Source organism: Salvelinus sp. IW2-2015, linkage group LG28 (assembly GCF_002910315.2).
Source record: "Salvelinus sp. IW2-2015 linkage group LG28, ASM291031v2, whole genome shotgun sequence".
Taxonomy (NCBI): Eukaryota; Metazoa; Chordata; class Actinopteri; order Salmoniformes; family Salmonidae; genus Salvelinus; species Salvelinus sp. IW2-2015.
In genome coordinates, this window is record NC_036868.1 from 628,956 (window position 1) to 644,179 (window position 15,224).

The 15,224-nt window shown below is 41.9% G+C and overlaps 1 pseudogene; it reads right to left on the minus strand.

The window, feature by feature from the left end:
• The window catches only part of LOC111954050 (serine/threonine-protein kinase MRCK beta-like), a 122,209-nt pseudogene that overhangs the window by 88,773 nt on the left and 18,212 nt on the right, over positions 1-15,224 (minus strand).

Genomic DNA, 15,224 nt, shown 5'->3' on the forward strand with positions numbered 1-15,224 from the left:
AGGGATACACCACAGACAGGGATACACCACAGACAGGGATACACCACAGACAGGGATACACCACAGACAGGGATACACCACAGACAGGGATACACACAGACAGGGATACACACAGACAGGGATACACACAGACACTGCTGGCTCAGACTCTCGGTCTCTCAGTCTCCATCTGAGGGACAGAGCAGCTAACGGTCTGACCATTTATTAACTTTGTGCCTCATTGATCAGTTCTGCTTCATTTACGTGGAGAGGCCCTCACCTCATTAGACCACAATCACTTCACTGATGGGGAAACGTTACGGGAATGTTCCCCGAGAACGTTTGTGGAGGTGAACCAACTTCACACAATGTGGTGTTAAATCACAACGATGTAATGGCTGATGACACCTATCATCAAAACGATAAATGGGGAATGTTCAGAAGGATGCAACGTTACAAAGTTTCAAAAATACATTCATTCTGTTGAACAGATACGATTCCCTGTCATGTAGAATTGGGCATCATGTCATTACATATGTGCAATGTTCTGAACGTTTCAGATCACTACAGACCTGGTCTTTGCTCTTCCAGTCATTATTTGACAGTATATCTGACAAGGACAGCCATTTCCCTAATCCAGATTGAAACAACGCGTATGTTTTTTAACCTTACGATCATCAGACATTTGATCGTCTCTCTGTTCACCTTGTGTTGACATCTGGAATTAAAACGGGAAACATTGCGTTAAAACGACGGACACAAAAACATATGTTTTCTTTTCTAGGAATAGTCCCATACAGAGGGGCTGGCAGTTGGATCCGCATAAAGATCCGATTTAATTAACTTTAAAAAGGAACAGAATGMCAAGGCCATCTTTACAACAGAAATTACTTGAAGAAAGATTTCAGTCTTTTAAAGGACACCGTAATTTCTGGAGAYAAAAAAATGTATGGGTCAATTTCAATATTGACCCATAAGGACTGCAGGCAGAGCTGTACATTGAACAGACCAAAGTGTGTGTGCYCATTTGTGCACGTTTGTGAAGCACAGTCAGGGGACAAAGCAGATTGCACCTTTATTAAGGAGTCAAAGAGGAGGAGACAGTCAGAGCCACTGACATTGTCGTCAGGACAGAACTTGTTAGCAATATGGTAACATGCACATACCACACGTAAAAAAAATAAAACGCCCTGATTTGTCCAGGCCCAAAATGGCACATCTTTGCCAGACCAACACCCTTCAGGAACTTGGAGAAAGCATTAGAAGACAGGGAGGATGAAGCATAGAGATAAATTACTCTTTTCGGGAAGGAGAGAAGACGGTTTGAGGGTAGCTGAGCGTCACATCTCTCTTCAACATGCCGACTTCGAACAGCTGAATTATAGTTGAATTYAACTTTGATGCAGAGCCGTAAAGATACTTCTACTGTACGCATTTTATTTGTATTTATTTAACCAGGCAAGTCAGTTAATTAAGATTAAACTATTTTTTACATTTACGGCTTACCCCTGCCAAACCTGGACGACGATGGGCCAATTGTACGCCGCCCTATGGAACTCCCAATCACGGCCGGATGTGATACAGCCTGGATTCAAACCAGGGACTGTAGTGACACCTTGCACTGAGATGCAGTGCCTTATACCGCTGCGCCACTCGGGAGGCACATTATTTACAATGCCAGTGCAACAAAAGAGTCAGGACTACTGAATACTGTTACATCTCAGGATATTATTTTTGGCAATATTATTTTTGTGCTAACGTTGTTATCAGCACTTTCATTTCCACGACTGAACAAAATTTGTTTTCTCATGGTTCGATCTTGTTCCTGTGCAGGAGACATACGTTTGGGACATCGAACCACAATACATATAGAATTGTGAGAATGAATTATCATGATATCGTATCGTGAGGTCTCTGGCAACTCCCAGGCCTAATGTAATATCTACAAAATGGCCCTGGGACTTCTCTCAACACATAACCACTCTTGACGTCTGAAAACATTTCACAAACTTCGGGAAATACCTCTTCTCAGGCTCTCAGGTTTTCCACTCAGTATAGTGGGAGATTAACCCATGTATTTAATGCCAAGAAAGCTCTATACTGAATTGAAGAGTGAACGGAGGGTTCAGGCAGTCTTACCTCGCCAAATGCTCCCCTGCCGATCACCTTGAGCATCTCGAAGTCGTCCCTGTGCAGACGCATCTCCTTCACGGTGGTGGTGAACGGCTTCACTGCAAGAAACAAAACAGGAATCAAGAAACTTTAGGCCTACGTCCAAACAATGTCTCACATTACACCATGATATAATGTCCCTAGTTTTTCATATGTTAGGTTTTAGCCTAAAGGTTACGTTACGAGACTTGCTACCGTGTGTATGAAGCACGAGCAGTAGATCTGTGTCCCTCAAAAGGGTTCTCAAAATATAGATGAACCTGTGTGGCTTATCCACGCGTATTGTTACACAATCATATCAAAAGACCATGATGTTTCTTACTGCCATTAGTCAACACTATCCAATGAAATGAAGGTGTCAACTTCCAGGAATACATGTGTATGTTATACTGATGTGTTTCGTACAGTGTGATCAAGGAGGGTCTGCAGCAATGTTAGTAACGGCCGGGAAAAATTTAACTTAGGCTTTTAAGTGCTGCCACTTCATTGTGTTTATATGCCTGAACTTCATCATAAACTATTTGGGCAAGGGCAGCCAAGTATATTTGTGTATGTTTATTTACAAAATAAACCTGTCTCCAACGTGCACTGGTCAAGAGAGAGGAACCAAACAGCATGTTGGTCGTAAGGCAGTAGTATGGCTGGTCAATAGACCTCACAGCAGAGCCATAGTCTGAGCACTATACTCCATCCCTCTACCCCCCCTCCCTGTTTTACAAGGCTCTGCAGGGGGGGCTAGCATGGCCTGCGAGTTGCCGAGCAGCAGCACTCCTCGCCATATGAGGACATGCAGACTGTCTCCCTGAGCCTGTGAAGAGGGTGTTTATCACTCCCAAGGTGATAAACTCTAAAACACACAAGAGCGTGACGTGTGTTCCCCCTCCATGGGTGGAGGGGGGGGGGGGCAACGGTGTGGGTTGGGCATCAGCTGCTCTCACTGGGCAGATCCTTCAAGCGCCTACACACAGACTGACGGGTTTATGACTCTGCGATGGGGCTCACGAAAGGGTCGCGATACGCCCATGTGTTGTAATGGCTACCGCAAAATGATCCATGTTCGTCAAAAAAATATACATAATCCCTGATGTGATTGATCCGGCAGGTAGCCTAGTGGTTAAGAAGTTAGGCCAGTAACCAAAATGTTGCTGGTTCGAATCCCTCTGTCGATGTGCCCTCGAGCAAGGCACTTAACCCTAATTGCTCCAGATCAGATGTCTAAAACGAAGGGGGAAAATTGTGTTTGTTTTTTTACAAAATGTACTGTTCAACTGAAGCCTCACAGCACGCAAGACACATTGGGTGAGGTGTTGAGGATTTCCTTAAACAAATGTGTGTAGGCATTGTCCCCTTGACAGAGCAAAGTAGCTCTGGGCCAAGCGACCACCCACCCATCACCCACAATCTAAAGCTGGTCACACAACAAACACCTTGACAAAGTCTATGGGTCTTGTTCTATTACCGAAAGGCAAGAATTACTCACAAAAAACACTTAAACAACATTCAAGAAAACCAAGTGATGCAGAATTCATTAAGGGAGACTATCATACAATGATAGGGGAAACACGTTCAATAAAAAAAAAAATGGCATAACAATGGGTGGGGGAGGACCATTGAGGACTAGCCCAGCCATGCAGTCTGACCATATGACTCTGGGTTCACTAGCTTGTGTAGGCTCAGTYCTCTGGGAGGATATGGCATTGATGGTCTGAAAGATTACGTAAACCAGCATTCCCGAAATGAGAGCCGATTCTAAATCCCATTGGATGCCCTGCATATATGCATACCAAGAGAACGACAGTGATAGGCCTACATAGTGGCCTTGGTAGAATAAGGAAAGACAACCAAAATGATTGACACACACTAGTGTCTTTGTACAAGCACCGGGCATCCCATGTCGACTGAAGAGCCAACCTTGTTACTCCAACAAAGCCCCTTACAGACAAAGACCCGTCTTTCATATTCTGTGTCGCAGGGGGGTGTTTCATACGTGTAATCTGATAATCCTCTCAGCCTAAATAACGTGCCATTTCTATGATTTCACAAACGCCCAGTCTTCTCAATTACAATAAAATCCCTCTGAATGATTACGTGCCCCGAAAGTGGGGGGGGGGGGGGGGGGGGGGGGGGGGGAAAGGTGCAGAAGCTTTATCTGGACATTTGATCATATGTACTTTTTATATGACTCGTGTTCCACTGCAAATGTAGCACCTCATTTCTGCGACTGAAATGAGTGGTGTTTATCAATAAAAGTACTTGCAGTTTTTTTCTCCTCGCAAACATCACAACGGCGTGAATGGAATTGTAAAGCGCTGCTCGTGACTTTTTCATTCATAGCTCAAACTCTAATTAGGCTTACAGACCGAGCGCSGCTTTGGCAGAGGTCTTCAGCACATATATCTACTTCGCCACTTCTATCAGCCAGTGTCTGTGTCTGAACTATTTGAGTAGTTGGCAGTTCCTTTGGCCACATTATGCTCAGAATTCAGTTGGTGATCCTCGTTCTTCTGGCTCACATCTGCCAAACGGGATGCAGTAGGACGCCTGCAGTTTTGACAGCTGCTTTAAGCTCCCTTACAGATCCAGAGGGTATCCGCTTGGCACAGCACGGAGTGCCACTTGGAGAAGGGGCAGGGGGCAGTAAGAGGCATCAGCTGCTCACACTAATAGAAAGAAGAACCATTGTCTTTTAATTAAATAGATGACCGTTAGCCCTATAAATGAATGCCATTCATGTCAACGCAATGACGATTTGTGGACATGCAGTGCAATATGTTAAAAAAGGAAGCTTGAATTTCAAGTAGGGCTGGGCGATATGGCAAAAAATATCATAGCACAATATTTTCCACTTGACGGTATTTTAGGTTTTTTAATATTAATAGTTCTAAATATGCTTTATGAGTAGTGCGTGACCCTAGGGGTGGCAACACACACATTCTAATGTTTTTTTTTTTAAATGGGTCTTTCTCCATTCTGATTGTTTTATACTGTTCAATCAKACTTCAACCAAAATGTTGAATACAGTGGGCACTTTGAATASAGTGTTGCTAGGCATGACAACGAATGAAAAAAGCCAGGGAGGGGTTATTGTGACAGGGTAGGAACAAAAGTGTTGGTCAGTGTTTCCAAGTGGACCCTAATTAGATGTTACATGAACATTTTATCTTACTTGATGTAGCAAAAATACTTATGCCTCGCCTATTTCTCAGATTTAGAATTGACCATTGCGCAAACATGCTGATCTAGGCATACATCAGCACTGGTTTCATGCTGTATTAGCGAGCCATGTTTGCAGTGACTAAGTACATTTACCTAGCTAGCCAGCTAACTAGCAAGTAGCATTAGCAGCTAATAAGATTTATTTTAGCCACAACTTGCTAAGACAGAAGAACTGTTTGCAGCCAAGATGCACAAACTAATAGTGTAATTATAGAAAGCTCGCCAACAATATTTCAGTGGGAATCGCTTTCGGCTCCTTGATTTGTCGCTAGATAACGTTCTGCAGTTGTTGTGAGGACACAGCTGCGGTCCCCCAAACAAAGACTTTTCGCCCTCTCTCCTTGTGCTTTTCAGCCTGTGTGTGCACCGTTGCTATGACTTCTGTAGCAGACAGCTTCTCCCACTCTCGTTTGCGGCAGAAGAGTCGGAAAAGTCTCTAAAAGCTATCAAAACCATCCAAACTCTGACAAAACTCCCCAAAGGCAGCCTGAAATGTAGATTKATTTGTCGCTAGCCTCTTTTACCAAAGTTGCTAAATTGGCAACACTATGTGAGTGAACAGCAAAAAGCGGTTGTGACTAGAGGTCGACCGATTATGCTTTTTCAACGCCGATACCGATTATTGGAGGACCAAAAAAAGCCAATTACAACAATACTGAATGAACACTTATTTTTAACTTAATATAATACATCAATAAAAATAAATGTAGCCTCAAATAAATAATGAAACATGTTCAATTTTGTTTAAATAATGCAAAAACAAAGTGTTGGAGAAGTAAAAGTGCAATATGTGCAATGTAAAAAAAGCTAACGTTTAAGTTCCTTGCTCAGAACATGAGAACATATGAAAGCTGATGGTTCCTTTCAACATGAGTCTTCAATATTCCCAGGTAAGAAGTTTTAGGTTGTAGTTGTTATAGGAATTATAGGACTATTTATCTCTATACCATTTGTATTTCATATACATTTGACTATTGGATGTTCTTATAGGCACTTTAGTATTGCTAGTATAACAGTATAGCTTCCATTCCTCTCCTCACCGCTACCTGGGCTCGAACCAGGAACACATCGACAACAGCCACCCTCGAAGCAGCGTTACCCATGCAGAGCAAGTGGAACAACTACTCCAAGTCTCAGAGCGAGTGACGTTTGAAACGCTATTAGCGCGCACCCCGCTAACTAGCTAGCCATTTCTCATCGGTTACACCAGCCTAATCTAGGGAGTTGATAGGCTTGAAGTCATAAACAGCTCAATGCTTGAATCATGGCGAAGAGCTGCTGGCAAAACGCACTAAAGTGCTGTTTGAATGAATGCTTACGAGCCTGCTGGTGCCTACCACCGCTCAGTCAGACTGCTCTATCAAATCATAGACTTAATTATAACATAATAACACACAGAAATACGAGCCTTTGGTATACGAGCCGGAAACTATCATCTCGAAAACAAGACGTTTATTCTTTCAGTGAAATACGGAACCGTTACGTATTTTATCTAACGGGTGGCATCCCTAAATCGAAATATTCCTGTTACATTGCACAACCTTCAATGTTATGTCATAATTACATAAAATTCTGGCAAATTAGGCAGCCCAAACTGTTGCATATACACTGACTCTGCGTGCAATGAACGCAAGAGAAGTGACACAATTTCACCTGGTTAATATTGCCTGCTAACCTGGATTTCTTTTAGCTAAATATGCAGGTTTAAAAATATATACTTCTGTGTATTGATTTTAAGAAAGGCATTGATGTTTATGGTTAGGTACAGTCGTGCAGCGATTGTACTTTTTTCGCAAATGCGCTTTTGTTAAATCATCCCCCGTTTGGCGAAGTTGTCTTCACAGTTCCCAACGAGTCATGTTAGCAGGCAATATTAACTAAATATGCAGGTTTAAAATATATACTTGTGTATTGATTTTAAGAAAGGCATTGATGTTTATGGTTAGGTACACATTGGAGCAACGACAGTCCTTTTTCGCGAATAGTCACCGCATCGATTATATGCAACGCAGGACACGCTAGATAAACTAGTAATATCATCAACCATGTGTAGTTAACTAGTGATTATGATTGATTGATTGTTTTTTATAAGATAAGTTTAATGCTAGCTAGCAACTTACCTTGGCTTCTTACTGCATTCGCGTAACACGCAGTCTCCTCGTGGAGTGCAATGTAATCAGGTGGTTAGAGCGTTGGACTAGTTAACTGTAAGGTTGCAAGATTGAATTGAAAGCTTACAAGTTAAAAATCTGTCATTCTACCCCTGAACAAGGCAGTTAACCCACCGTTCCTAGGCCGTCATTGAAAGTAAGAATGTGTTCGCAACTGACTTGCCAAGTTAAATAAAGATATATAAGGAAAAATTTTAAAAACGCCCAACTCGGTGTCCAAAAAATCATATTGAAAATCGGCCATTCCGATTAATCGGTCGACCTCTAGTTGTGACTTGTGGTATCCTTCAGTGACGGTGCAGGGCTTGGTGTGTGTGGAAGGAGAGAGACGACTCAAGTACCAAACAGAGTAAACTATAAAAACTAACAATTACACAAGGCGGAATGGCTTAACATAACAAACATTGAAATACCATTACACAAGGTAAAGTAAAACCAAAACTGATCCGTACATCAATACCAGTATATTATAAAATACGGTATACCTCCCCAGCCATAATTTCAAGTGAAAGCATGTTGTTTTTCCTTAATTCCCCCTGACATGTATTTTTTTGCTATATGAACCATTAGCCTAAATTGTATATGTTTTCTTAATAGGACAGAGTGGGCGGAGGTAATAAATCGCACATGTCTCACAATAATATAGTCTAGACCAGGTATTCCCAAACTGGGGCAATGCCAAATAAAAAAGTAAAATATATATTTTTTAATATATTTTGTTTTTCTTCACATTTTCAAACAGTCCATTTATATTTTCCACGAAGCTATACATTTGGGTGAGTTTTTTGTCCTCGCATGAGTAGCCTTGTTTCACTGCCAAAAATACAATTAAACCATAAAGTGTACAGCGAAATAACAACACAATGTCAAAAACAGGTAGCCTAGTCAAATAATTAACATCTAATCACATTAACCGTTACTCTCTCGCGGGAATTCCACTAACGGTCCGTATGTAGCCAAACGTAGCTGCTGCTCATTCCGTTTGCACGAAAATTCATAAATGGTTAAAAAAAGTAAGGCCCGCGTCCATAGAGACACATACAAGCTCTACTGGTAGTACTGCTACTACCAGCAGTACTACACCTGCACCTGTCAACGACACAAGTTGTTCTGCTTCCACCAGCACATCCAATGCTAGCATCAGTAATTCTACATTTGTTGTTAGCCCAGCTAGCATGGACACTGACAGTTGTGAATCTGATGCAGCCGAAGAGCTACTGCCCCTTACCCAGGTAAGCACCGAACAACAGACAGGGATGTTGGACCACGAAAGAGGAGCAAATAATATGAGAACTATATTGATTTGGGGTTCACTTATATTGGGAGTAGTGCCTTTCCTCAGCCACAGTGTGTTATACATGCAAAAGTACTCACACACAACTCAATGAAACCTTCACTCTTGAGCAGACATTTAGAAATAAAACATGCCAATTTGAAAAATAAGCCACGGGAGTTTGAGCGAGAATTAAGACATAAAAGCAACAGATACCATTAATAAGAAGGGGCTAGAAGCAACTTATATGGTGAGCTACCGAGTGGCTAGGACTATGGACTACTATGGAGGACTTAATTCTTCCTGCTGCCACGGATATGGCAGGGACAATGCTGGGGAAAAAGGCCCAAAAAACTATACAGACAATGCCTCCATTAAACAACACTGTTTCACGACGCATCAGTGACACGGCAGAAGATGTTTTGAAACAATTACTGCTTCGCATACAAGCCAGTGAATTCTATGCGTTACAGCTGGATGAGTCAACAGACGTGTCGGGCCTGGCACAGCTCCTGGTATATGTCCGTTATGTTTAGGGGGGGTCAATTAACCTCTGGGGTAGGGGGCAGTATTTTGACATCCGGATGAAAAGCATGTCCAAAGTAAACTGCCTGTTACTCAGGCCCAGAAGCTAGGATATGCATATAATTGGTAGATTTGGATAGAACACTCTAAAGTTTCTAAACCTGTTAAAATAATGTCTGTGAGTATAACAGAACTGACATGGCAGGCGAAAGCCCGAGGACAAACCAACCCCCAAAAAAGATTTCAACTTACTACTTTTTTCAATGGCAATTACTTTAATTATAAGGCCAAGTCCTCCCAGATTGCAGTTCCTAGGGCTTCCACTAGATGTCAACAGTCTTGAGATAAAGTTTCAGGCTGCTTTTTGGAAAAATGACACAGAAATTGTAGTTTTTCTAGGTGGCTCCCATTTTGGCTGTAGTGTTTCCAAGCGCGTGGAAGAAAGCGCGTTCTTTGGTATTTTTCTCCGGTAAAGACAATAACGATTCTCCGTCTTAAATATATAAAATTTATTTATAGTTTATTTGCATATTAGGATAGTTAAGGTTTGATTATAAACGCTGTTTGACTTGTTTGGAAAAGTTTATTAGTAACGCTTGGGATTCATTTTGTATGCATTTTGATGGAGGGAAAATGGGTGGATTATTGACTGAAGCACGCCAGCTAAACTGAGTTTTTATGGATATAAAGAAGGACGTTATCGAACAAAAGGACCATTTGTGATGTAACTGGGACCTTTTGGAGTGCCAACAGAAGATGATCATCAAAGGTAAGGCATTTTTTATATCGCTATTTCTGACTTGTGTCACACCTGCCTGGTTGAAATAAGATTTTCATGTGTTTGTATGCGGGGCGCTGTCCTCAGATAATCACATGGTTTGCTTTCGCCGTAAAGCCTTTTTGAAAGCTGACACGGCGGCTGGATTAACAAGATGTTAAGCTTTATTTTGATGTACAGCACATATTTTCAAGAATGTTAAATACTTGAATTTAGTATTTATGAATTTCGCGCTCTGCAATTTCACTGGATGTTGGCCAGGTGGGACGCTACCGTCCCACCTACCCTAGAAAGGTTAAGGAAGACATCCTCTTGTGCAAACCACTGGAAACCAGGACAACAGAAGAGGATATTTTTTTTAAGTACTGGACAGCTTTGTGACATCAAATGGACTTGTGGTCAAGATGTGTTGGTATCTGTACTGATGGCGCAAAAGCCATGACAGGGAGACATAGTGGAGTGGTAACGTGCGTGCAAGCAGTTGCTCCCGATGCCACTTGGGTGTCACTGCAGCATCTACCGAGAGGCTCTTGCTGCCAAAGGAATGCCTGACAGCTTGAAAGACGGACACTACAGTGAAAATGGTTAACTTTGTTAAAAGCAAGGCTCCTGAACTCTCCTGTATTTTCTGCACTACGAAATGATATGGGCAGCGACCATGTAAACACTTTTACAACATGCGCTGGTTATCAAGGGGCAAAGTATTGACACATTTTTTTCAATTGAGAGATGAGCTTAAAAGTTCTTTACTGACCATAAATTTCACCTGTCTGACCGCTTGGATGATGATGAGTTTCTCACACGACTGGCCTATCTGGGTGATGTTTTTTCTTGCCTGAATGATCTGAATCTAGGATTACAGGGACTCTCCGCAACTATATTCAATGTGCGGGACAAAATTGAGGCAATATGATTAAAAGGTTGGAGCTCTTCTCTGTCTGCAATAACAAGGACAACACACAGGTCTTTCCATCATTGCATGATTTTTTGTGTGCAAATGAACTCAAGCTTCCGAACAATGTCCAATGTGATATAGCGAAGCACCTGAGTGAGCTGGGTGCGCAATTACGCAGGTACTTTCCCGAAACGAACGACACAAACAACTGGATTCGTTATCCCTTTCATGCCCTGCCTCTAGTCCACTAACCGATATCTGAACAAGAGCCTCATCGAAATTGCAACAAGCGTTTCTGTGAAAATTGAATTTAAAATCAGAAGCCACTGGCAGATTTCTGGATTGGGCTGCGCTCAGAGTATCCTGCCTTGGAAAATCGTGCTGTTAAGACACTGATGCCCTTTGCAACCATGTACCTATGTGAGAGTGGATTCTCGGCCCTCACTAGCATGACAACTAAATACAGGCACAGACTGTGTGTGGAAAATGATTTAAGACTGAAACTCTCTCCAATACAACCCAACATTGCAGAGTTATGTGCATCCTTTCAAGCACACCCTTCTCATTAACCTGTGGTGAGTTATTCACAAATTTCGATGAACAAAGTTTTTTTTATGTAAGATGGCTAAATAAAGAGCTACATTTTAGATTTGTATTATTATTTGTGCCCTGGTCCTATAAGAGCTCTTTGTCACTTCCCCATGAGCCGGGTTGTGACAAAACTCACACTCATTCTTATGTTTAATAAACTTATCGTATAGTGTGTGTGTGTGGCAGGCTTACAATGATGGCAAAAAAACAACATTTGAGAGTGCGCTGACCCTGGTGCTAGAGGGGGTACGCAGCTGGAGGTTGAATGTTTGAAGGGGTACGATACTATAAAAAGTTTGGAAACCACTGGCCTAGATAGAGGGAATACTGACAAAAGTCAGCCAGTGCTGTATGACACCGGAGTAATGACATAGGCTACCGGTGACGGAGCACAGACGTGAGGATAGAGTCCACAGGGCATAGATTGGGGACTGGCAGCCCTATTCAGAGTCCGACCCTGACGGATGTGCAGCACTACCCAAAGTGAACTCAATAATCTCAAGTCTCTCCCCTGCTCCCCCGCAGTATGAGCCAGACTGTCCAGCCCCATTCATCATCATTACCAAAGCATGGGTTCTCAGACGGAATACTTTCACACAATAAGCTGGGTCAGTTGTCATTTTGAGGACAGACTGCTGTACCCGAAATAGAATCGTCCATCATTGAGATATTTCTAGGACTTTGTTATACCTAAAGTCTCTAGTTAGTGGATAATSTTCAGTTAAGTCTTTACGATATCTTCAACCCTTGTACATGGCACTATTTTACAGTCTTAACACTTGCCTCAGTTTGAATGAATGGCTCTTTATGTAAATACTTATCAGAATTAAACTGAATAACCTTTCATCAAAATGGCAAACGACTTCCTATGTTTTGCTCAACGTACAAAACAGCCACCAGTGGCACCCGCTCTCAGCTCACATCAAGTCTGGGACTGGGTGGATGTGATCCAACAACACTTCTCCCTGAATCACTAGATATAAATATGTCTCCACAAAACAGCCGTTTCCCCAGAGGCTCAGGGCAGACGTTATTACAGACAGACATTGAGCAGGAGACCACAGGACAGAGAATGGTGCTCACGGTTTTCAACTGCCATTCAAATTACACCCCTAGTTCAACCATGGTGGGATTTGAATAAAAATGCATTAATAACTGAATATCTGTGTGAGAGAGTGGACGATAAGGCCTCTTTTGTCCTGAACTCGTCAGGGGGGAAAGGCAGTGGTCGCTGGTACTGTGTTAACACTGCACACACTGTTCATCTGTCCACATAGGGTCAGTCATGGAGACCAAGGGCACCATCGTTTGGCTTGGGGCTGGGACAATGTTGTTGACCCTGTTGTGCATTTGGACCACTCCTGAGGGCCATGTTAGGTCAGCGTTGTTAACATTGGCAGTTTGTCGGAGGCTCGAGGGGTAGGAGGAGGGAGAGGAATGCATTAGACCAAGAAGGACAGTCTGAGCTCAGTTCCAGGCACTGAGATGTAAAAAAATAAATAATAATAATCTTCATTCATTCAGATGAAATGTAGCAGTACATTTCCTCAGCCCCCATACTTGTTTCACTATCTATTATGTCTCTGCTCTGCAAGCTGTGCCAACATTAAATGGATGCCACTGCTAATGCAGAATACACTAATTCAACAGAATGGCTGATGGGTTCCTGACTACTTATAAGTAGCATTCATACTTTACATTTTATTTGCCACTTTGCAGTTAAAAGTCAGAGCTTTAAATCCTTTCAGATCCCGTTCCCTGTTCTGACTTGTAGCCTAAACATATCAGTGAATACACCAGACACTAAAACCATGCAAATGGCAACCCAGCTCCAGTGGCTGCTTCTTCCTTGTAAAACAGTCAAAAACATTCTATTCATCTTTTATTTATCAGTTTGCTCGGCAGGCTCCATTATCTAGGGCAACTTGGTCTACATTTTGATACACTGTGCTGCTCTATCATGATAGGCTTTCCCTTGCTTCCTGGCACATGGCTCTCAAGACAAACCAACTGAAACGGCAAGACTAAGCACTTCTGTGCATGCATATGGAATACTAACCGACAAGCGATTTTGAAACCGATTATTTGTAAGTAAGGGAATTGCATGGAGATTCCATCTGAATTCCCGACATGTCCGCAGTGATTGGCAGGGTATCTGAGGTCCTGTAGAGCATGCTGAGAAATTCTTGGGAATGAGTGACATGGGAAGGGGTTCCATAGCTGAGACTGTGAGGCCAGAGGAGGGGGTCTGTGAACAAGAGGTGATGTGGTGTCGCCATGAAAACGTGCCTGATACAAACTCACAAAGTATGCATGAGCAGATGTTCATATCACTCCCAGGTTTACAACCAGATGCAGATTGGTTTCCATCTCAGGCAGTGGAAAGCACTAAGATTAAGGCTTTTACACTTTCCAAAAATTATCATTTTCCTTTCCCTTAGCCTCGAGTAAGAAACCTCTGCTGTTTGCATTACACTTTGTGCCATCACTTCTGACTTAGATGTTTGCAAAGACCCCTTTTCCATCTGGTTGAACAGAAATCAAAGCCTTTGCTTATTCCTAATATTTAGGATTGAAAATGGTTGAAAAATGTACACCTTAAAAAAGGTAGGAAGCATAAACATAACCACACGTAACATATGGATTGCAAAGTGACCTCACTTTTCTATTTATCGAGTTATTACATGAAACTTCAGAAGAATGTGTGATGTAATACAGAGAGGACCCGGCAAGCCAGCCTATTCCCTATAATGTAAACATGAACAGAAATAACTTCAAAAAGTACAACATCAAATTAAACCAAATCATTTGCACTGATGACTACTGGTTTCAATTACATTTTCAGCCAACTTACAAGTAAATACTTTATGAATGTATTGTTACAAATCAGCTTGCAAGGTTGCTAGCCAACTAGCCTGCTAACGTTAGCCCTACTAGCACTGTACGAGTCAGCAAGTTGCTATCAACTCATAGCTTACATCAACATTAACAGCCTTTTACTGCAGTGGGCTAAATCAGGGCCACACAGAGTGTTTCTTGTTAGTCTTAAATCTACTTTGAAATTAAAGTATACACCTCACACACATGGTTATGGGCTCCAAAACAAGAAAACACCTGTACCATGTCAGATATAAAGTTGAAATGTATTACATTGAGTTTGCATCCCAATATTACACTTTATATCCATCACAGAAGACTGAAATCACCCCAAAAATAATTTGACATAGAAATAATGTTTATTAATTATAAAAGTATGAAAAATATTAATAACATTCCACCCATGAGGCCACTATTCATTTGACTGCAGGAAAGGTAAAGTAAACCAACATTTTAGAAATACATAACACCATTAACCAATAATCAAAAACAATTACTGGTATATGCAGTTCTCTTAGCCAGCAAGCCAACCAGCTAAATTTTGTTATTTTAGCCTGCTAGCTACCATAGCCAGCCAACCACCACGGTCAACATAGCGAATTAGCTGATGGCTGAGTTAGCTACCAAAGTCAAAGAAGATTCAAGAACAGCCTTTCAGGAGGGAGAGTCAGCTAGCTAATCCAATAGCGATAGTGAGGCAAATTCACATTGAATTCACCCGGTTTATCGCCATCACTGCTGACATTC